The sequence below is a fragment of the Equus asinus genome, chromosome 27 (assembly GCF_041296235.1).
Source record: "Equus asinus isolate D_3611 breed Donkey chromosome 27, EquAss-T2T_v2, whole genome shotgun sequence".
Lineage (NCBI taxonomy): Eukaryota > Metazoa > Chordata > Mammalia > Perissodactyla > Equidae > Equus > Equus asinus.
This window is the reverse complement of record NC_091816.1, coordinates 25,444,678-25,468,245: the sequence shown is the minus strand read 5'-3', so window position 1 is coordinate 25,468,245 and position 23,568 is coordinate 25,444,678. Positions and strand designations below refer to the sequence as shown.

At 48.2% G+C, this 23,568-nt stretch overlaps 1 long non-coding RNA gene across 1 annotated transcript; it reads right to left on the bottom strand.

Moving 5' to 3' along the window:
* Positions 1-10,375: 10,375 nt before the first annotated feature.
* On the bottom strand, positions 10,376-23,116 carry LOC106830070 (uncharacterized). Its single transcript, XR_006520845.2, has 4 exons — positions 22,880-23,116; positions 16,050-16,227; positions 14,470-14,662; positions 10,376-11,929 (listed from the first exon to the last, which is right to left on the bottom strand). It is a non-coding gene; the product is annotated as an uncharacterized lncRNA (long non-coding RNA).
* Between the last annotated feature and the right edge of the window lie 452 nt (positions 23,117-23,568).

Below are 23,568 nucleotides of genomic sequence, written 5' to 3'. Positions count from 1 at the left end.
GTGAGGGCATAAGGGCAGGGTTTTTTTGTTTTGTTTTTTTTAAAGATTTTATTTTTTCCTTTTTCTCCCCAAAGCCCCCCGGTACATAGTTGTGTATTCCTCGTTGTGGGTTCTTCTAGTTGTGGCATGTGGGACACTGCCTCAGCGTGGTCTGATGAGCAGTGCCATGTCCGCACCCCGGATTCGAACCAACGAAACACTGGGCCGCCTGCAGCGGAGCGCGCGAACTTAACCACTCGGCCACGGGGCCAGCCCCCAAGGGCAGGGGTTTTTTTGTTTTGTTTTTTTTTTGAGGAAGATTAGCCCTGAGCTAACATCTGCTGCCAATCCTCCTCTTTTTGCTGAGGAAGACTGGCCCTGAGCTAACATCCATGCCCATCTTCCTCTACTGTATATGTGGGACGCCTACCACAGCATGGCGGGCCAAGCGGTGCCATTTCCAAGAACCAATCCGGCGAACCCCGGGCCGCCGAGAAGCAGATAGTGTGAACTTAACCACTGGCCACCGGGCCGGCCCAGGGTAGTTTTTAAAGAACATTTAGCTACTGGAACAGGTATTTGAAAGAAGAAGACTTGACCAAAAAGGCTGGGTGGGGAAGGGCGCTCCGGGCATCATGGGAAGAACGTGATAAAGCCATGGGGACTATTTCCAGCCTGAAGAGGTAGGCGTGTCTGCTGAGGGGATGCTGGGATGCTGAGGATGCTCAGAGCCCAGACATCAGACTGAGTGAAGATAGAGGATGTGAGCAGAGGAAGGAAGCTGGTTGGCAAGGAGGAGAGAGGGGGCCACGTAGGCACGTGTGAAGGCTCCGGAGGAAGCAAAAATTGCAGCAGCTGTTCTGCAAGGGGGCTGGAGCTGCTCTGGTTGGTTGGCAGCATTGTGAGCCAGGGAGGGATAAGGAACGAGGGTAATTAGGGCAGGATCCCCTGGGGTAGAACCTCCCAGCCTGGGGTTGCCTCCGGGAGGGTATACCTCACCATCCAGACCAGGTGGGGAAGAAGGAAAGAGGCAGGGCCAGTCGCCTACTGTGACGCTAAAGAAGATGAAGAGATGACTATGAAGCACAGAGAAAACACAGGACACAAACTGGCCCGAGTGGGCAGAAGCTGTCAGTGTCAGGAAGGAGGAGAGCTGAGGACTCCTGGCTTCAAGGAGCTTCTGGCCCTTGCCACCAACCAGTGCACATCAAACCAGAGGACATGCCAGCCTCCAGGCCCTGGACAGGCTGGGGCTCGCTGCCAGGGGCCTCGCCCCTCACCAGGTCTCTTGAGCAAGGGCCAAGGCCAGAGCACCCCAGATAGGGCTTGAACTCCTCGTGCCACGGGCGGGCTCGCAGGCTGGACCCACCTCTCCATGCCATCCCCCCAGCCGCCATTCATCAGCCTGCCCTTTGTGAAGCGGCTGGCTTCAACCCAGCCAAAGCTGGGAAATCTCCATCCTTAGTCCTCGATTTGTTAATTATTTAAACAGTGTGTGTGTGTGTGTGTGTGTAAGAGTGTGTGTTTAATTTCCTTTATTAAAAAAGCACACCAAGCCTACCGGGACGGCGATGCTGAAAGAGGCTGGAAGGACACTCAAGAGATTTCATTCTGAGAATTAGCCCGCGAGCTGGGGAAGCAGTTGGTGATCACAAGATTCCAGTGGCAACAGAGACTCCTAGCGATGAGAGTGAGAGCTGGGTCCCCTTCTGTTCAGGCCTTTGCTCCATGTTCCTGTCAACCCACCTCCTTGCAGGCTGGTCTTTCCTCAGCTGCCCTCCAGGCAGACAGAGCTGGAAGCTGCTCCTCAGCCCATGGGGCAGCCGCGCTGGGGCTCAGTCCACTGTCCACGGTCCCAGTGCCGGGATGATGGACAGTGGAGCCCAGATTTATGCCTATCATCTTGCAGGTCCTTAATGATAACATGATGTTGAAGGTTTACTGAGTATATACTCTGTGCAGGCACTGTTCGAAGTGCCATGTATTACCTTACTTACCCCTTACCTCACACATCTGAGGTGGGTTCTATTGCTATTTGCATTTCACAGATGAGGAATGGAGACACAGAGAGGTGAAGGAACTGGTCTAAGCTCACACAGCAACTGACTCTGGGACCACGCCCCTCCCCACGCCCTGGGGGAGGACGTAGAGCTGCCAGGCTGTAGGAGGCACCCGGACATGCCTTCCCAGAGCACCAGATGGATCAGACTTTAAACAGGAACAGTGAAATCAGAAACGTGCGCGAAAAAACACGGGTGCCACGTTTCAGAGGAAAGGAGAACAGAGAGCTGTTTCTAAGCGTGACACAACGCCCAGAAAACCCACGGGAAAAAATCGACAGGCCTGAACAAATAAAAAACTTTTAAATGTTTGACTATAAAATAATGTAAACTGAAAAACTGGGAAAATATTCATGACAATGGCTTAAGTTTACTAACATTCCAAAAACTCTTAAAGCAAAAAAGATATAAACAGGCATTTCGCAGAGAAGGAACTAAACATGGATGATATGCAAATGAAAAGGATGCCCAACCTCATTTATCTTTTTTAAGATGTCAGTTAAGACAACAAAGGGAGGGCATGTTTCGCCTGTAAAGCCGGAGACTGTTTCATATCAATATCTTCATTTTCAATCCAACACCTCAGGCTTCAATCTCGTTTTCTTGCTGTCTGCAGTTATAAGTGCTCTCTCCAGTTGTGAGAAACCTAGCTCCCATCACCCTCGCTGTATCTGCGTATTTACTCAATCTGCCTCTGTGTATCCAGTCTCCCATTGTCTCTGATCCCACCCTGCTCCAGTCCAGTCCATTTTACAGAGGAGGAATGGAGACACATAGAGGTGAAGGAACTGGTCCAAGCTCACACAGCAACTGACTCTGGGGCCACGCCCCTCCCCACGCCCTGGGGGAGGACGTAGAGCTGCCAGGCTGTAGGAGGCACCCGGACATGCCTTCCCAGAGCACCAGATGGATCAGACTTTAAACAGGAACAGTGAAATCAGAAACGTGCGCGAAAAAACCCGGGTGCCACGTTTCAGAGGAACGGACCCTGGGCTGGCCATGCCTTCACTGCCCCCTGCATGGACGTCCCTTCACCCGCCGTGGGTGCTAACACGCTACTCCCTCCTCCCCACACACATGTGGGCACCTGGGCTGCACATTCCCCACAGGTCATCCCCTCCATGCAGATGCCCATCCCACTTGGCACCACCTCTAATTCAGACATTGTTTAAAATAGCTAAGTCTACTTACGTGAAATAATGGGCTCAAAGGCCACAGCTCTTTGAATACAAATTGCTTTCCTACGGGTTTGTGCCAATTTCTAATATGGTAAGAACCACATTCGAGTGCCTGTTTAACCACATCTTTGCTGGCATCAGGTATTACCCATTTTTTCCAGGTTCTTTCTCTTCTAGTTTCCTCCCATCATGGGTGTACCAGGGACAAAGAGAATCCTAGAGCTGTTTATGGAGCCATCTCAGCTAGCCACCTAACTCAGCTGGGTCTACACCTAAATACTCTGAGATGGATGGGTTTCATCTGATTAGCGGTGATCTGTATAGTTGGACGAAACCATCAGTACAGTTACCACACTTCTTTAGTGAGCTCATGCTCCCCCCATTCAAAAAGTAGGAACTGAGCACCAATACGATGTGCTGGGTTTTTCGGAGGCTTGCAGAGATGTCTACGTTGGAGTCCCTGCCCTCAAGGATCCTGTATTTTTGAGGAAGGCAGAGATTCTGATGGTAATATGAACACAGCGTTCATTGAATAAGCGACTTCAGTTCAGATCACTTATCTGGAAAGTGGCACATCCCAAATCTTCCAGCAGGAATGTTCTGTGTGACTTCATAATCCCACCCCACTATCTTTTAAACTCATCTTCCTCTCCTCCCCAACACAAGCCCCGTGCTCCAACCAGACCAGCGTCCTGTCCTTCAAATACACAATTACACAGCCATTACTACTGATAGTATATTTTACCCTGACTCTCCTGCCTCAAGCAGCTGCCACGTGGACATCGTCTCATTTAATGCCCACAACAAGCCTATTGGGGGAATTACTGTAATGCCCGATTTTTAGATATTGCTACTGAGACTTAAAGAGGATCTTGCCAAAGGTCCTAAAAAACTGGCATCCAAAGCCAAACCTTAAAGTGTGCATTCCTCCACGGCCAGAGGCAGCCTCATTCCCTCTGTCCCCGCCTGGCTTCCTGTAGGGACCCCCCTTTACTTCTCCTTTGACTATTTCATCTCACCCACCCATCAAGCTCCAGCTGCACGTCGCACGGACTCTCCCAGTCCTCCCGGGCTGCCTGGCTCTGAGGAAGCTGAACCACAGCCTCTAACAGACTTTTCACAAGCTCATCCAGTAAGTGTTTGATGGAGACGGAAGAGATTCCAAAGACATCATTCCTGAATCCCAAGTTGGCTCCTAGTGACATCCTTGTGGACTTTCTTGTCCCCTTGGGTGGAAACTCTTTTAAGATAAATGTTCACCTTATTCCCTGTACTTTATAAATTCTCCCTGAGTAAAGGCCACTCTGAGGTCCTCGTCCGATGGAGGCAGAAGGTGGTGTGTATGTGTGTGTGTGTGAAGGAAATGTATTCACTGCTTGCAAAAGGAAGAGGATTAGATCAGGAAAATGTGCCAAATTGGTGTAAACAGGCGCCTGTGGTCATGGGCACTGAGCCACTCTCACCCTGTGGGCATCGGGGCTTCATCCTTTTCTATCCTTCATCACCTCATAACTGGAAGGAGCCACTCCCCTAACTTGTATCATTCTCCTCTTTATAGAAGGGCTGTGGGAGGTACAGTGTCACTCAAGGTCATGGGCTCAAAACTGGTCTGGGTCTGGAGTGAGACGGTCGTTCCTCCCATAGTGGCTTGGCAGTGTTTGTGAGGTAAACCAGTGGCTTCCGTTGGGGACATGGTGCACAGATGGCCACCTTCCTTGGCACAATGGCTCATTTCCTTGTCACCAGCTTGGGTTGGCTGGGCCTCATGACTATTCATTTCTATTACTTTTGAAGCACACCGAAAGAACAAGAAAAAGAAGCATGTCCACACCCAGGAACCCAGGATTTGAACCGACGAAACACTGGGCTGCCTGCAGCGGAGCGTGCGAACTTAACCACTCAGCCACTGAGCTGGCCCCTAATAATCCACTTCTAACACTCACACTGGCGGCAGGAACTCTGCTCTGTCCTGAGACTCCTCAGAAACACTGACGCATTAGCTCCCAATAATCTGGTCATCACTCTCCCCCCTTCACTAGGACAATTCCTCTTGCCCCAAACAGAAAAGTTGGGTGGTTTGAAACTCCGGCGTTTAGTCATCCTACCCTCCTCTCCACTCTTCTTGAAGGGCAGTGATCAAATTGCTGGCAGCCTTTCTTTCATCTGCAGACGTGGCCACAATTGAAGATTGAAGGGAAGCGCTCCTAAAGTAGGGATGGGCGAGAAAGGAGGGTGTGATGTCATAGTCATAACCTTCTGAGCTCAACTCTAGTGACTGTCCCCACCCAGCCCCAACCCAAAAAGGATGAAGGCAGAAAGGAGCAAGGAGGACGAGAAAGGAGGAGAAAGGAAGAGCAAAGGCAGAATCTGAGGTGGCAGTGTGAAAACATGGCCATGAATTCTTTCATCCTCCTTCTGGCAAGGGGTGGCGTCTCTGATCTCTCCTCCTGAACTTGAGCCTGGCAACTATTTAACCGATGGAACACAGTGGACCCCAAAAACAGCTGTGCCGGTTTCCCAGCCCAGGTCTTAAGAAACAGGCAACTTCCTGTGTCTTGGGACTCTTAGTCTTGGGAACCCAGCCACCAGACTGTGAGAAGCCCCAGCAGATCCTGTAAAGCGCCACCAAGAGCAGAGGGCGCTGGCCCTCAGCACCGGCTGAGCTCTCAACCAACAGCCAACTCCATTCTCCGGCCGCATGAGAGAGCCATCCCGTAAGTGAATCCTCCAGCCCCGCAGCTGCTGCAGCCGATGCCACGTGGGGCAGAGACGAGCCGTCCCCCACGCCCTGACCGCTGTCCGAGTTACACATCCGACCAGCCACGTTAACTAAGCTGCAGGATGGTTGGTGCTGTAGCCGCAGACGACCGACCGGGGCACCAGCGTTCCAGCAGTCCTTGAGGGTGAGGGAGCTTGGGGAGGGGTGCTGACCCTCCCCTCCGACCTCCCCAAGAAATGGCCATTGGTCGGCCTCTCACACTGGTGATGATGGGGTCTATGGGATTGGGTCCCAACTGCTAGGCCAGCCCTAAATGCCTTTCACACACTTTCCAACTCCCTCTCCCACTACCCCTTACATGTATCCTCTGTTCTTGGGAACGTACCCTACACAAGGGGTGCTTGGCCAAGGTCGCTCTAGCTTAGTAAACATAAATGAGGATTAAGAACTCGTCATCTTTTCTCTCAGGCCCAAGCCTTTCTCCCTTGCCCTTGTGGGGCTCTGTGGACTCCCTTCCACACCAGGCACACTGCTTTATGGAAATGGATCCACTGTGGGGCCGAGGGGGCGGAGCCTGGGGGAGGGGCCTAGGATGGGGCAGGGCCTAGGAGGAAACCCAAGGGAAATGAGTCATAGGAGCCAAGGGAGGGCTGAGTTCAAGAAGGAGATCACGATGATCAGTATCAAATATAACAGAAAAAAGACAAAGCGTCTCTTGGGTCTGGGATTATGGGCAAAGTCAGTTTCAGTGGAGCCATAGGGACAGAAACTAAATGGGGGCGGGGGGGCGGGTTTCGAGTAAACAAGAGGAAGGAAGTGGAGGCAGTGCTCACAGGCAAGTCCATCCCAACTCTTGTTGAGAAAGAAAGGCAAGAGATAGGTCATAAGTAGCTAAAGGGGGCGTGGAGACCCAGCAGGGGCTTCTCGTTTGCAGTGCGCTTTGTTTTCTAAGATGGAAGTTGCTAAACAAGTTTATTCCCGAGAGCAGCCCCGGGGAGGGGATGACCACTCAGGCCTGGCGGGTCCGTGGGAGGTGGAAGCGCGTGGGACCAGGACTCAAAAGGCAGGGGAAGTCCGTCGGCGGTGCCGCTGACAACTATGGAGATGCTGGGGGCAGGAAGAGCTAACCCGGAAAGGAAGGAGGTGCAGGATTCTACTCTTAGCTCTTCCCGTATGGCACGGGCTGAGGGGCTGCAAGCTGGCAGGGGCGGAGCCAGGCGACTGGCCTTGAAGCCGTGTTTGCACGGGGCTGCGTTTGCACGCTCTAACTCAGATGCTCTTTTACAGATCAACGAAAATAGCATTTTCCAAATACAAACATCTTTCCTAAATATGCTTTTATTCTTTCTTTCTATAAGAGGAGTAAACAGCGACAGTCCACATTAAAAGTGGCCTTGGGACGGGGGTTGGCCCCCTCTCCTTGCGCATCGCCCCTGTGACTGACAGCCGCAGTCGGACCCGACAGGGGCAGGATGCCCGGGCCTAGCGCCATCCCGGCTCCTTCGGCGCCACCCAGTGGCGTTGGGGCGGAACTGCAGCCAGCTCCGCGGAGCTGGGGCGTAAAACAACCCTTTGTCCTCGGAAGGTGCTTTTCCTGCCAAAGCAAACCGCCGTGTGTTACAACTCCTGGAAGAGCAATCCCGAGAAACAAAGCCCTGGTTTTTTATAGCAACAGTGGAAACCAGACCCCACTTCCTTCCTGCAGGATTAGGGCTCTATTGATACCGGTGGAATCGGTCCTCTGGTTTCAGGGTTGACCTGCAGCCAGCCATACTCCGAGAGGGAGAGAGGAGAAATATGTCCTGTCTCCCAGGGACTGTATCAAAGGTTTTTCTGTTCAGGTTACCCAACTGTTACAAAGGACTCTCTGATGGGTATTCCTTTCTTTTCTTTTTTATTAATTTTTTTTTTTTAAACATTGAGCCTGAATTTCCCTTCCATGCATGGCTGAGAGCGAATGAGCTTGGGAGCATTAATGAGTGACACCTTAAACGGCACACACCTTTCTGTGCCCTCCTGTAGGGAAAACAGCTTCCGGTTCTCCACCAAGGAGGCTTGCGTCTCGCTGCGGCGACCGAATGCATACAGTGGGTGCTGAATGATAACTTTCTCGTTAATGAATTCAGGTGAAACCACTTCAAAATAAAGGTTTAGCCAACTTCAAAAATAAAAACGCCGTAGCCAATTATTATGCAAAGAAGGATAGGGGTATACGGGGGGGGGGGGGGGGGGCAGGAAATCCCTTCCAGGCGGGGCGGGTCCAAGAACCAGCTTAATAGCTGTGAGCAACTCGCTTATCACCCCTTTAAGGCTCCCCGTCCTCTGCAAAATGAGGATGACAATAAAACCTTCTTCACAGGATTATTGAGAGTTTCTAATGAGATAATGCATATTTAGTGGTTATGAATTTTATTCTAAAACAAAGAATATAAAAAATACCACATTCAGAATTTTTCTAAATCCTACCAGATCAACTTGCCTGTGTGGGGAGAAATGAAGCCTCAGTCACATGTGCCGTCCCCACCTCATCTCTAGGGTCACACAAGAATCATTGGTGGATCTGTGGTGTCCAAAACGCCAGGGTCAGCTCTCTAGCCTTAGTCCATCAGGGTCACTGCCAACATCCACCCTTGCCCAAGCCAGCCCGGTGCCTAAAGCCTGTCAGCCCCCTGAGCGTAGGGTCTGGCCTCCTGAGGGGGCTCCTCTGAAGGGTTCAGAATATGCCACCCCAAAATATGCCACTTTGGCATGAGGATTATAACAAATTGAAACAGCAAGCATTAGGATATATTGGAGTATATGAGGAAGACATTTGGTATAAACCTAATTCGGCCTGACTTTGTTTTTTCCAAAAGGGCCTGACTGTGGCCATTGAGCACGCACTGCATATCTGCTTTAAAACATTTCCTATGGCAAGAACAGATGGCCTTAAGATAAAGGTGCAACTTCCCTCCCCCTCCCAACGTTGGCATCTCCTTAAAGATTAAGCATCTTTCCTTAGGCTGGGAACTGATTGCTGTGCTCACCTGTGACCACCCAGCTCAAGGCAACAGACCTGCCACCCTGCTGTGTTCACCGAGACAGCTGACCTATCTGCTGTTTCCATCAATCGCTGTGCTGACAGAGCAGCCTCGTGACTATTGTAAAAGGGACATTTCAATCATATGTGAAACATCCTCTTTGGGGGTATATAACCACTCTGTGCACCCCACTTCTTTGGTGCCCTTTCTTCCTTCTGGAAGAAAGGCCCCGGGCCATGGTCCTCAGATTTCAGCTCAGAATAAACTCACCCAAATTTTCATTTATAGATTGGTTATGGATTATTTTCATCGACAATTATTTTGAGCTGAGGGCAGTTGAGAATCAACTCCTCTCCCTACTCTCTGCTCTCCCCTTAACTGCCTGAAAGCAGGGCATACATCCCCCCTCTCCCTACCAGGATGAGGAGAGCCTCTGTTATCACAGGACACCTGGGCCAGCACCAAAATGAGTCTGCATTAAAAAGCCTTACTAAAACTACCCTTATCTTCCATTATTTTCTAGTCACCTTCCCACAATTTATCATCTGTCAAAGCCCAAATCCCGTCCTTTTGTCTAATCACTTCTCCACAATTTATCTTCCTTTGTAAAATGGTATATAAGCCCCTATGTCTAACCACTTCTTGAGGTTTTTACTTCTGTTCTATGAAGCCCTGTGCATGTGAAATTAAAAATGTTAAGTTTCTCCTGTTAACCTCTTTCACCAGTTTAATTCACAGGTGTCAGTCACTGAACCTAAGAGGATAGAGGAAAAAAATTTTTTTCCTCCCCTACACCTCACAGCCCAGTCCTCTGAATTCCTTCCTCTTCCCCAGGGGGCTTTGGGTGGGGGTGATGGAACAGGGCTTGTCTTTATGACTTACAGAATCCACTGAAATCTCTGTGGACATTGCCAACCTTGGGAGAACTTCTCCAAGCCTCTTGTCACTCCAGCACCTTCCACCTCTTCCCCTCTGAAGACCTCAAACTCTGTCCTACGCCCCTAAAGAAATATCTCCCACAGTCCCCAACACGACGAGGCAAGAGAGCCAAAACTTGGGATAGCAAAGAGGGGAAAAAAACAACAGGGAGGACAGCAACGCGAAAAACACAAATTACTCTCTCGGTAAATCATCCTGTAAAACAGTAGCACACGTACGAGGTCACGCTTCAAGGAATGGAAATAATTGTCACTGATGCTAGAGGCTGGACTTAGAACTACAGAATTGTCGCTAGCACTGTACAATGGCTTTGGGTGGGGCCCATTCACATGTTTCCTTTGTTTTATCCACCCACTCTCCCCTGGTGGCCGCCCTGCTGGTCTGGATGTGCGCTCTGGGAGCAGAGGGCCCTTGCTGGGAGCTCACTCACCGGACCATGCTTAGGTCTTTGCTAGGTGAGTTTCTATTTTTTTTTTTTTTGAGGAAGTGTAGCCCTGAGCTAACTGCTGCCAATCCTCTTTTTTGCTGAGGAAGACTGGCCCTGAGCTAACATCCATGCCCATCTTCTTCTACTTTATATGTGGGACGCCTACCACAGCATGGCATGCCAAGTGGTGCCATGTCCACACCCGGGATCCGGGCCGACAAACCCCGGGCCGTGGAGAAGCAGAATGTGCGCACTTAACCACTGCGCCACTGGGCTGGCCCTGGTGAGTTTCTATTTTTTCAGAACCTGGAGAGCTAATCAATTCAAACAGACGGTAGTGTTTAAGTGACCTGCTGCTGGTGAGCCCCCACTGCAGATTTGAACTTTCAACCACAAGAGAGTTGCTCAACTGGAAGAGGACCATGCTGGGTCGGGAGCCTGGGGCTGCCCCTGCTCTGATCCTCCCTGGGGCACTTAGGTCAACATCCATAGGTTTCTCCTATGATGAGGGGGAGCTAAAAGAGGTCCCAGATATTCAGTGGACACATTCTGAAAAAAAACCCCTCTGAAGCGGTCATTCTGTTTAGGGTAATACCACGTGTAGGGAAAAGTCAATTCCCAAAAGTGCCATGTCACAGAATAGCTTCATGCCAGCCTGACACACAGGCAGTGGCAGAAACTTGGAGACTGTGCAACTTTCTGCCCTCAAATTTGCATCCTTCATGCTGTATGACGGTTTAGCCATCTTTTGCATCTACGACCGCCTGCCCCTCGCTGTGGGAGGGTGGGGGGTGGAATCATGCCACGTACCTCTCAGCCTGTCCCTGTCTCCCCTTCTTCCTCCGTCTTCCCCTCCTCTCTCTCCCCCCCCCCACCCCTACTTCCCAGCAGCCTGGATCCTTCTCACTGGTCTCCACCAGCAGGAGGCATGTAAATGGGATGGTTGACAGCCAAGAGGAGAGCCAGCGCTTAGTGAAGGCGCAGTCTGTGTCGCATGATCTCATCAGACCTCGCAGAAACCTCTGAAGTAGGCATTGTCAGGTTTACAGATGAGGAAACTGAGGCTCCGTGATGTGTTGGCTTTGTGCCCAAGTTCACGCCGCTGAGAAGACACAGAGCTGGACGCTCCTCCTCAGTCCCTGGAGGCCGGTCTCTGCAATCCAGCAGCCCAGGCGGTTCCCACCCCTCCCTGTGGCCTCCTCTGAAGGCACTGTTCCCCAGTCTGGCAGCAGGTGGGGACAGAACACCACTGGCCCCGCTCAATTGCCTTTGAAGTGTTCCCAGCCCATGAGGAGGATACCTGGGTGAGGAGACCAGGTGTCTGCAAGGCTTGGAGGAGACAGTGGCCCCAGGAACCAGCTAAGGTGGGTAAGGGCAGGTCAGCTGGCCAGGTAAACATCAGGGCCGGCAAATGTACTTCCTGGCAGAGGGGCCAGCCCAGCAGAGGAAAAGGGCTTTCACCAAGGTGGCCAGTCTGGCACTGTTACCTTGGGCTCACAGTAGAAACGGAAGCAACACTGCATTTCTTCTTGGCTCTTTTTAAAGGTTATGCCAATTTCCAGTTTTCAGGGGAGAATCCTCCAGGAGGATCATGGTTCCGGTTGATTCTATAAATAAAGAGGAAGGTACTAAGTATTTTTGGTCACTACTGAGAGACCACAAGATGACTAGGAAAAGATTCAACGTTGACAAGACGCATGTAGGAATTTCACAATGCTTCCCCGCCTCTGTGAATCTTGCAAATATTAATTTAATCTGCTGGGTAAATTGGTAATAAAATTCTCTTTGTATTAAGGAAGTGGTGAAGTTAATAGGCTGTAAACCAGAATAATTCTTGGGTGGTTTTATGGCAGCGCATGCCAGCACCTCTAATTGTACTGTGAAGGACTGAGTTACTTTGCCACCTCTTGTGACTGGAATAGCATTATCGTTGACTCATGTGGCATGCCCAGCCCTGAGACGCGCCCCGGCCCAAAGTAGTTGTTCAATAAATACCATTGTGATAAGTCTAACATTCAGTCTACACAGCACGAAATGAAAATTGAGAGGCTACAGTTAAGCTGAGATTATCTCGACTGATGAATTTTTTTTATTCCGTGGATCAAGAATAGGTCTAGAAACTTCTTCCTGGGTGCCCTAAAGCAGAGATCCTAGAAAGCCTTCCCAAGATGGTTTAGTTTGGGAGTGTTCCTGATCCTTTGGATGATCTAACTGATAGTTGACCCCAGTGCCCAGAACCATAACAAATTCTGAATTTTGACCATACCACCTAGCTATCCCACTGCTGGGTATTTACCCAAAGAACTTGAAATCAATAATCCAAAGAGACTTATGCACCCCTATGCTCATTGCAGCATTATTCACCATAGCCAAGACATGGAAGCGACCCAAGTGCCCATCGACTAATAACTGGATAAAGAACATGCGGTATATGTATATATATGGAATACTACTCAGCCATAAAAAAGACAAAAATCATCCCATTTGTAACAACATAGATGGACCTTGAAGGTATTATGTTAAGTGAAATAAGCCAGACAGAGAAAGACAAACACTGTATGATTTCACATGGATAAAGAGAACAGATGAGTGGTTACCAGAGGGGAAGGGGGTCAAGGAATGGGCACAAGGGGTCAAGGGGCACATATGTATGGTGACAGATAAAAACTAGACTATTGGTGGTGAGCACGATGCAGTCTACACAGAAATTGATATACAATAATGTATACCTGAAATTACACAATGTTATAAACCAATATGACCTCAATAAAATAAAAAAAATAAAAATTTTGGATTTTGTACATTCAATGTGGAAAAAAAAATTTTACCACTGAACTCAACAAAAATAACAACCTCGATCAAAAGTCTAGTGACAGAGGGATATTTTTAACAAATGCGTGCTATGCAGCCCGCAGCTACTCAGGAATCCAAGGGACCAGCTCACCCAGTGCTCACAGCTTGAGGCCAATGCCTACCTTAGTCTCTTTGCGACAACAAAACCCTTCAGTATCATCACTACAAAAGGCTGGCCATCCTCGTGTTTTCCTCACTTCATCACATGATCAGTCAAGTGAGGAAGGCAGAAGTCGATGAGAGACGGACCCCTTTCCTATTAGACCACTGGAAAGATCCCTGCTTTGTGATCACGTGCTGAATAAATCCTGATGCCGTCTTGAGTGACCCCATTCACTATTTTGTTTCTGTTCTTTTGTTTTAATTCAGGACCCTCTGACCACATCTTGCCTGGATCACATTCTCACTTAATAAAATATTGACAAAGCTGTGTTGTTCAGCCTTTTGCACTGCACTAGAGTGAGCTAAGTAGTGGGGCTTCATGCACACACACTCACAGCGATGGGGGAACAAGAATCTTGAGGCAGTTGGCAGGCAGGAGTCATCATGAGGGACTGGGACTGGTGGGGGTTCTGGAAACAGGGCAGTGCTTTGTGGATCTTGACGCTAGCATCCCACCCTGCTGTGACTCAGCCACTTTCTCCATCTCTGCTTCTTCCTGTGGGATTTCTCACTTCTCCTCCTGCTACCAGGGAGCCACTGCACTCCACAATTTGCGTGGCACTTTTCCATGCCATAAGTTGTGCTCCATGCTCACGATTTCTGCCTCTTTTGAAACGTCAGCCCGCTCATGGTCCGTCACGGCCTTCTACCTCATAACCTCTCCTTGTGCACTCTTCCAGCTTCAGAGGCCACTGATTTCAGCCTCTCTCTCTGTGTATCGCTAACAGGTAATCTGATAGGCATCGGCGCTTTCATGTCAGGGCCCCCCCAGGCCGATGGCTGCCGTGCCACATGGTACTGAATAAGATCACCATGTGTGGGCAATAGCCTGGGTCCGCATAGGTAGAGCTGTGTTTTAGAAGGCGACAGGGATCACGGGGGTGCTATGATTGACATGTCTAGGACAGCAGCCTAGAATATAGCACCCTGTGATGTGCCGTTTTCCTCTGCCCCTTCATGTTTGGTTTTACTCATACATTCATCCGTCTACTCAGAATCACCAGTGACCTCCATGTTGTTAAACCCAATGGCCAATTCTCAGGACTCATTCTCCTTGACCTTCTATCAGCATTTGACCCAATTATTTATCTCTCTTCCTTGAAAGACATTCTTCCCTGGGCTTCCAGAATACCTCATTTGCCTGCTTTTGCTCCTACCCTCTGGCCGCTCCTTTCTCAGTTTCCTTTGCTGTGAGCATCTCTGAGCTTCAGAGAACATGGGATCTCAGAGAAGCACGTCATTCTTCACTGAGATCCAGGGATGGCACCCACGGACGGCTTGCTGACATCAAATTGGTATGTCTCATCATGAAACTGCAGGACCACCTGTTGAAAAGCAATTATTTCTATGTCAGTATTATTCCAGCCACATTAGAATCTGATGACAAATCTTCTTCTGGTCATTTCAAACCATGTCAGAATGGCATTTAACTCAAAAACCTCAAGATGAAATTTAGAAGGAAAAATCTTTATATAATTTAGGTAAAACATCCATATATTGAAATGGTCAGTGTTTATTAAATAAAATGCACTTCCTCTCTTTCTCATACATATTTTTTTATACTGTATATTTTTACATATATATATATATATACACATAAAAAAAATCAAGTTCTGGCTGAAAGAGTGACAAGTGGCTCCTGTAACAAGTCATTTGGGGTTCCTATTCATTCCTCCATTCATTCTCATCGCCCCCTCATCGCATTATATCTAGTCGATCCAGCAGGCACAGGTGGACCTATAAAATTGGAAGAAGTTTTTGATTACTTTCCAGTCCCATTCAGGATGGTGCTGCAGCGGCCCGTCATCCTGCTGGTGATAAAACCTTTCAAATGAAACCTCCTCTTCCGCAAAGATAAAGAAAATGAGATTCACAGTCTAATCTCCTTGCGTCTTATAGCCTTCTTCTTTTTTTTAAACACTGGCTGCGAACATTATTTTTTAAGCCAAGAATGAATCTCTGTGCTTGCACGGTCCAACCTCGTCCTCCATGCCCACAGATGCTGCTGCCTCTGAATCAGAGACTCACTCACTCCCCTCAGTCTCGGCAAATGAAGCGATTCAAAGGCCGGCGAGGCCTGGTCTCCGTTCGCCCCTCTGCCTTCTGTGTTCCAGAGTGCAGGGCTGAAAGAGACAGCTCGGGGGAGATGGCATGGAGGAGTCTGCAGAATTCTGACAAGTGAGCCACGGGATCAGTGGAGTTTACCCTCCAAGCCAGCTGGGGAAGAACAGACACAATCTGTTTTCTACAACCAACATCTTGAGACAGAATGGCCTGTCTGCCAGCCCAAGAGCCCACCCGAAGCAGTATGTCCAATTGCTCTTTTTCTGCGCTGTTTTTGCACAAACTCGCTCAAGCCAGATCAAGTGGTCATTACCATCGTCCATGCTTTAGGATTGCTCCAGAAGAAAACCTTTCCAGTTCATTTCTTGAAGTCAATATAACCCTGGAGCCAACATCTGACAAATATCTTGCCAAACTCTCCCCACATAAGACCATATTACTTACACTAGATGCACAATTTCGAAATAAAATTCTAACAAAAGCACATTGAGAAGAGTGAATGGGTCCCAAGCCAATGTCTTGTATGCATCCTTCCCTTTGCAGGGCCCCCCACATGCCCTCCTTGGCTAAATAAACTTCTGGGGTGGGCAGGGATGAGGAGATCCTTCCATCATTCCTTCCGAAATCAAATCCAAATAAAAGACATACCATTTTTTTGGATGAGAAGCCTCCATCTTGGGATATGGGATTTCTTCCCAAACTGATTTCTGTGTGTTGACTTACTCGACATCTCACATGTTGAGTGGTAGTGGGGCGGCAGTGTCTGTTGGTGGCAGTAATAGACCTTGACAAGAATGAGACTCAAATCCAAGATTCTCAAGTTCACCTGGAAGACATTTATTAAAAATAAGAGACTTCCACAACCATATATTAAATGCATATTTTAAAAACTGCAAGAGTCGCCGTGCAATTTTAGGAGCAATAGGCAGAGAGAGATTTGAGGTACACAGAGGAGAAGGCCGTGTGAAGGTGAGGGCAGAAATGGGGGTGATGCCAAGGAGCTCCTGGGCCACAAGCAGCTGGAAGAGGTGACACAGCCTCTCCCTGCCGTTCCAAGTCATTTACAACACGCAAGCCCGGGGATGCCCAGCAGGAGTGGCTGCAAGGTCATTTCCTGTATTGCCCCATGGGGGCCAGCCTCACCCTTAGGAGAAATCAGTTTTACTTCATTAATAAACATTGAGCTAACCTAAGATGCTTGAGTTTGTATTCTGTCATGCCTTTCCCCCCAGAAGACAAAATTTTGTGCTGTAAATTTTATCCCTGGACAAAATGCATGGAGATGTCTCTCTTAGAGGCTCAGGGGCCAAGCCCCAAAGAGACAGCACAGCTTTCTTTTCTTTCTTTTTTTCTTTTTTTTTTGGTAAGGAAGATTGGCCCTGAACTAAGATCTGCTGCCAATCTTCCTCTTTTTGCTTGAGGAAGATTATCCCTGAGCTAACATCTGTGCCAATCTTCCTCTATTTTGTATGTGGGACACCATCTCAGCATGGCTTGATGAGCAGTGTGTATGTCCACACTGGGGATCCAAACCTGTGAACCCCGGGCCACCAAAGTGGAGTACACGAACTTAACCACTTATGCCACCAGGTTGGCCCCCTGCACAGCTTTCTGGCTCCACTAAACTAGGGTTTCTCAAAGTCTGAATAACGTACCACCTGAAAGTCTAGTTTAAAATTCAGAATCCAGAGCCCTTGGTCTGATTTTCTGAATCAGAATCTCTTGGGGCAGGGCCCAGGAATGTACATTTTTGGGAAGTCTTCTCATGATCTTTACGCACACTCAAGTTTGAAAACCACCACCTTAGTGCATCTGTGATGTCCCTTCCCAGCTCTAGAGCACTTGACGTGGGTTATATTCTTGGTTCTATTACTGCTCATTGGCTGAGCCTCCAACTTCCCATCTAGAAGACAGAGAAATCTCACCAGCTGCTAGGTTGTTTTTTTAAAAGATTTTATTTTTCCTTTTTCTCCCCAAAGACCCCCAGTACATAGTTGCACATTTTAGTTGTGGGTCCTTCTAGTGGTGGCATGTGGGATGCCACCTCAGCATGGCCCGATGAGTGGTGCCATGTTCCTGCCCATGATCTGAACCTGTAAAACCCTGGACCGCTGCAGCAGAGCACGTGAACTTAACCACTCGGCCACGGGGCCGGCCCTGCTGCTGGGTTTTTGTCTAACATTCTTTGAAATCCTGAGATGGGGGCCAGATAAACAGAGCCCTATTATTTATGAACCCTTCCCTTGCAAAGGCCCCCTCAGCAGTTCGTTCTGCCCTGCACTGAAACGTGCCAAGTCAGGAGGACCTGGCAGTCATGGAGACTATGCCTTCCCTCCCGCTCCACATATATGGGCAGGTTAAAATGGGACGCTTGAAAGAGCTTCAGAGACCTTTTTTCCCATCTTTGCAATATTCTAAATCAAATCTGCCGACTGCCTCAGGCCCTGTGGAGCCCAGCGTAGTTTGAGCTCTTCAAGCCTCCACCGGTCTCACAGCCAGCCTCTGAATCCAGTTGCTCAGTCCACTTCCCCAGCCACTCAGGGGCCGCAGCGCCCGCAAGTAAGCTCTCTGTAAGGTGAGCGACTGCTTGCTCTGTATATTATTTTATACTGTTATATAGCATTATTTCATTGATGCTCCAGCAACCCCATGAGCTGGGCTTTGTTGCTTTTATTTTGTAAGTAAGAACAATGAGGCTCAGAGAGGTTAAGTAGCTGGCTGAAGGTCACACAACTGGTGAGAGTGGCATCTCTGTCCTTTGCCTGCTGGTCTGGAGAATCCTGTCTGTGCTCCCTCCCTTTCCCCATCAACTGCTGGCCTATTGTGTGCTATACACTAAATGTTTTTGTCCCCCGCCCCCGCAATTCATATGTTGAAACTTAATCCACAATGTGATGGTATTTGGAAGTGGGACCTGGGAGGTGATGAGGTCATGAGGGTGGGGCCCTCAGGAATGGGATTAGTGCCCTTATAAAAGAGATCCCCAAGAGCTCCTTTCCCCCTTCAACCCTGTGAGGACACAGCCCCAAGACAGGCATCTGTGAACCAGGAAGCAGCTTCCCTCCAGACGTCGCATCTGCTATTGCCTTGATCTTGGACTTCCCAGCCTCTAGAACCGTGAGAAATAAACGTCTGCTGTTCAAGCCACCCAATCTGTGTATGTTTGTAACAGCAGCCCAAACAGACGAAGACACTGTGCTGTTTTCCAGACAGGCAGGGAGGCAGGCTCTAAATATTCTGCTTGCCTTCTGCCTGCTGGACCGTATTTCCACGTAGCCTTCGCGAGTGAAGATTCGCTGTTTTTCCAGGGTCTGACTGGCCTCAAGGTGAGGGTCTTCATCAAGGGCAGGGCCTATTTCTCTCTGTTTGACTGTGGCGATCACTCGACATCCAATTACACTCACAGACGTGACAAGATGCTGGATTATCGACACGTATGCAGGGACTTACTGCCTAAAGAGAGCGCCGAGCTTCCGTGATTCTTTCCCTCCTGGTGAGCCCATTAACATTACTATAAATTCACATCTTCCTCGACTTAGGATGGGGTAAATTATAAAGTGAAAACATTGTAAGTCAAAAACGCATTTAACACACCTAACCTACCGAACGTCACAGCTCAGCCTAGCCTATCTCAAACGTGCTCAGAACACAGTAACCTACAGTTGGGCAAAATCATCTAACACCAGCCTCTTTTAGAATGAGTGTTGACTATCTCACGTAATTTATTGAACGCTGTACTGAAAGTGACAAGCGGAATGGTTGTCTGGCTACAGAATGGTTGTCAGTGTATGGGTTGTTGACCCTCGTGATCGCGGAGCAGACTGTGAGCTCACTGCTGCTGTCCCGCATCACCAGAGAGTAACATACCAAATATCAGTAGCCTGGGGAAAGATCACAACTCAAAATTCCAAGTACGGTTTCCACTGAATGCCATCCCTTACGCACCATCGTAAAATCAAAAAATCATAAGTCAAACTATTGCAATTTGTGGACCATCTGTAATAAAAAAGCACAATCCCACAATGTCAGAGATATAGAGAGGAGCATTCAGCAGACTAGAGACTTCAATAAATTTACAGAAGGTGGAGAGAGTACAAAGCAGTGTGGGGAAAGCTGCCATCCAAAGATGTTGTGGCCTGGGAGGTAGCTGAGCTCCCTGGCAGAACTCCAGGAAGCTCTGGATGCATAGAGCTCAGGTGTGACAAGGAGAGGGAAGTGAGAAGAAACTGGACTAATGAAATGAAAGAAAAACAAAACAAAACAAAAATATATATATACATATCCTTGTAAAATTTAATTAATATTGAAATGTCTAAAGTAATGAATAGTCTTTGCCTCCCATCCTCCAATGGCTGGAATGCATCACCTTACCTCCTTGCTGTAATCATTGATAACAACTTTTGTATCTCTTTCCATGAATTTTCTTTTTCTTTTTTTTTTTTTTGTTGAGGAAGATTCGCCTTGAGCTAACATCCACTGCCAATCTTCCTCTTTTTGTATATGAGTTGCCACCACAGCGTGGCCACTGACAGATGAGTGGTGTAGGTCCATACCTGGGAACTGAACCTGGGCCGCCAAAGCAGAGTGTGCCAAACTTAACCACTAGGCCACCGGGGCTGGCACAAATTTTCATTTTTTTTTTGAAACATACACAAACACATATACATTTAGAGATTTTTAAATATAAAATGAGGTCACACTATACATATGTCTTAAAATGTAAGTTTAATTATCATTCAGGTTTGTGAGGTCAGCAGATCAGGAGAAGACTGTCATTGAAAAGATAGTTTGCTATTCTCAGTTCCCAAACAGAGGGGGCACGCCAAGCACCCAGGACCACCTGGGGAAGCACCACGGTCAGAGGCAGAAGGAGGAAGGGGAAAACACAGGAAAGAGCCTTCGTTGTTGTTTTTGTGGGAAGAAATGGGTGAGGCAGGATAAACGGGCTGGGCAGGTTTAGGATTAGCTGGTTTGAATAAGCGATGTAGGGACCAGCTCTAGTCTCCCGGTACCTGGCCCCGGGGTCATTAGAGCAGGGGGCTAGAGGCTCGACCTGTGAGAGCCCAACAAAGGAGGCAGGCGGTGGCACAGGCTTTGGATTGGTTGGTTTGCACACGAAAGGTGCGCTCCTAAGGGATTCATCTGCTACCTGGAAGAATGAGCCCTGGGAGAGGCCGGGTCTCCAGCATCAGCAAGGCCTCAGATGCTAGAGCATCACAAAAACAGAAAATATAGTTAATACAACCTATCTCCAACTTTCTAAACCAAATGATATAATGGGAACAATGGTGCATACACCACAGCTTTTTGTTTTTAATACCTTCCTAGCATCCCACAACCTGGATATTCCATCACTGGAATGTAAATTCCACAAAGGGACAGTTTTGTCTCTTTTCTTCACTGCTAAAAGTCCAGAGACTAGAATAGTGCCAGACATAGAGTAGATGCTCAAAAATATCTGCTGAAGGAATAACAAAGGACCACAACGTATTCAACCATTGCCTTATCAACAGACATTCAGATTATCATTTCTCAGGATTTAAACAATGCTTCAACAAACATCCACGTATATAAATCCTTATGACTTGAACTAGTTAGGATTGGGTTTGGAGAGTGAAGTAAAACCTTAAACACTGAGGCTGAACCCAGACAAATATTTAGCTTTCTCTCCTATGTTCGAGAAGTCCGGAGGTGGTCAGGTCAAGGCTGGTCCGGCTCTCCGTGGAGCCGCCTAGGGGCCCAGGCTCCCTCTACCTGGCTGACTCTCACGTTCACGGCCCCCGTTCCCAGGACACCTCACAGTCCAAGCTTGTTGCCAGAACTGCAGCCAGCGATCAGCATTTCCGGGAGAAGACAGAAGCAGGGCCCTAGGAGCATTACTCCTTCCTTTGAGGACACTTTCTGGAAGTTGCCACCTCTGCGTATGTATTATTGCCTAGGACTGGCGTGCATGGCCACACCTGACTAGAAGGGATGATGGGAAATGTAGTACAGACTCCAGGTGGCCATGTGCCCCGGTCAGTATCTGTAACTGAGGAAGACAGGGTAGTTGAATATTAGGAAATAACCAGCTTTTATTTCTGCCAGATAAGTTTCCAGAAGTAAAATTGCTGTATTAAAAGATATATGCAGGGGCCGGCTCAGTGGTGTATCGGTTAAGTTCACATGCTCTGCTTTGGCGGCCCGGGGTTCGCAGGTTTGGATCCCGAGCACAGGCCTACACACCGCTCACCAAGTCATGCTGTGGTGGCATCCTACATACAAAATAGAGGAAGAGTGGCATAGATGTTAGCTGAGGGCCAATCTTCCTCACCAAAGAAAAATAAAAATCATTTTTAATAAATACTAACAAAAACTTTCCGTAACGACTTTAGTAAGTGAATCCCACCACCAGTGTATAACAGAATCCATTTCCCTCCTTGGATGCTAACATGGGAAAAACTTTTAAAGAGTGATAATTCAATGAGCAAAAGAAGTTACCTCATTGTTGTTTTAATTTGTATTCATGTGACTACTAGTGCGGTTTAACCTCTTTTCACATACTTCCTGGCCATTTATCATTTCCCTTCTATGAATTGCCTTTTCATATCCATTGCCCACACTACTGGATACAATAAAAAAAGCTGTTCTTACAAAAGTGGAATCATGCTATGCATTTGATTTTGCAACTTGATTTTTTTCATGGACATCCTTCCCTGTCAGTACAAAAATAACTGTCTCATTATTTTTAATACTATGAATTAACAGAATTTATTTAACCATACCCCTACTGCTGGACACTTATGTTGAGTCTAATTTTCACCTGTAGCAAAAAAAAATGCTGCCATGACATCCCCATACATACATCGGTACACACATAAGTGTTGATAGATACGTCTATGACATTATACCCCAGAGAGTTTCTTATTAATAGTTGACTGACTCTAAATTAAAACACAGTTTTTAAATCTTGGTTATGCAGGGCCGGCCCAGTGGCACAGCGGTTGAGTGCGCACGTTCTGCTTCAGCGGCCCAGGGTTCGCTGGTTCGGATCCCGGGTGTGGACGTGGCAGCGCTTGGCAAGCCATGCTGTGGTAGGCATCCCACATATAAAGCAGAGGAAGATGGGCACGGATGTTAGCTCAGGGCTAGTCTTCCTCAGCAAAAAGAGGAGGATTGGCAGCAGTTAGCTCAGGGCTAATCTTCCTCAAAAAAAAAAATCTTGGTTATGCAGAGTATTAATCAGGAATCCCTTGATTGCAACCTAATCCAAATCGGCTTAAACAAAACGGTAGTTCATTGGGTGGTTAACCACAACGTCCAAAATAGCCCCACTCTGGCACTTCTCTTACTCTGTTCTCTTTCCCTTAATAGAACTTAGGACTACCAGATATTATCTATCTACCTACCTATCCATTCATGCATCCATCCACCTACCCATGTAACGTGGCAGATATGTGTGGTGAAACGGGGACTTGCTCACTGCTGAGTCTCCATACCTGGCACGGAGCAGGTGCTCGGGACTTTCCATCTCCATTTCTGGGTTCCACACCTGCCAGCAGCTTCAAGATCGCATCCTGTGCTCCGCATCCTATGCATCCAACAGACAGACACATCCTTTTCCTAGTTGCTCCAGCAAGAGTCTCCCAGTTGGCTCTCCACGGCCAGATCTAGGTGATGTGTCCCCTGGACCCAGGGATTGGGGCCAGCCCCACACACACCACATGGCCGGCAAGGGAGTGAGAGGTGGAATCTAGGAAGGCAGGGAACTGTTATCGGAAGAAGGGGGACCACAGCACACACCCATTATATTTGGTCAGCCTGCCTGCAGCAATTCAGACAGAGGTCAAGAGGGCTCTCAGATTGACATCTGACAAACAGTGTGGTGAAACAGGAAAAAAAAAGCAGCACCACCGGAGGCCCCAGACTTCATCAACGGTCCTTCCCTTGCCAATGTTCTGTATGTTTATTTTCTTTCTCACTGTTTTCTCCTAGTTCAAGTTCTCATTAACATACATTCTCTAATCAAAATAGTGTGTATTATCAACAGCATAAATATTTATCGAACATTCGCAGAGTGCTGGGCACTAGGCTAAGATATTTGTGTGGATTATCTCATTTTATCCTCACAACGAGCTATGAGGTCGTCAGGGGTTCAGAAGAGTTAAGTAACCTCCCGGAGGTCAAA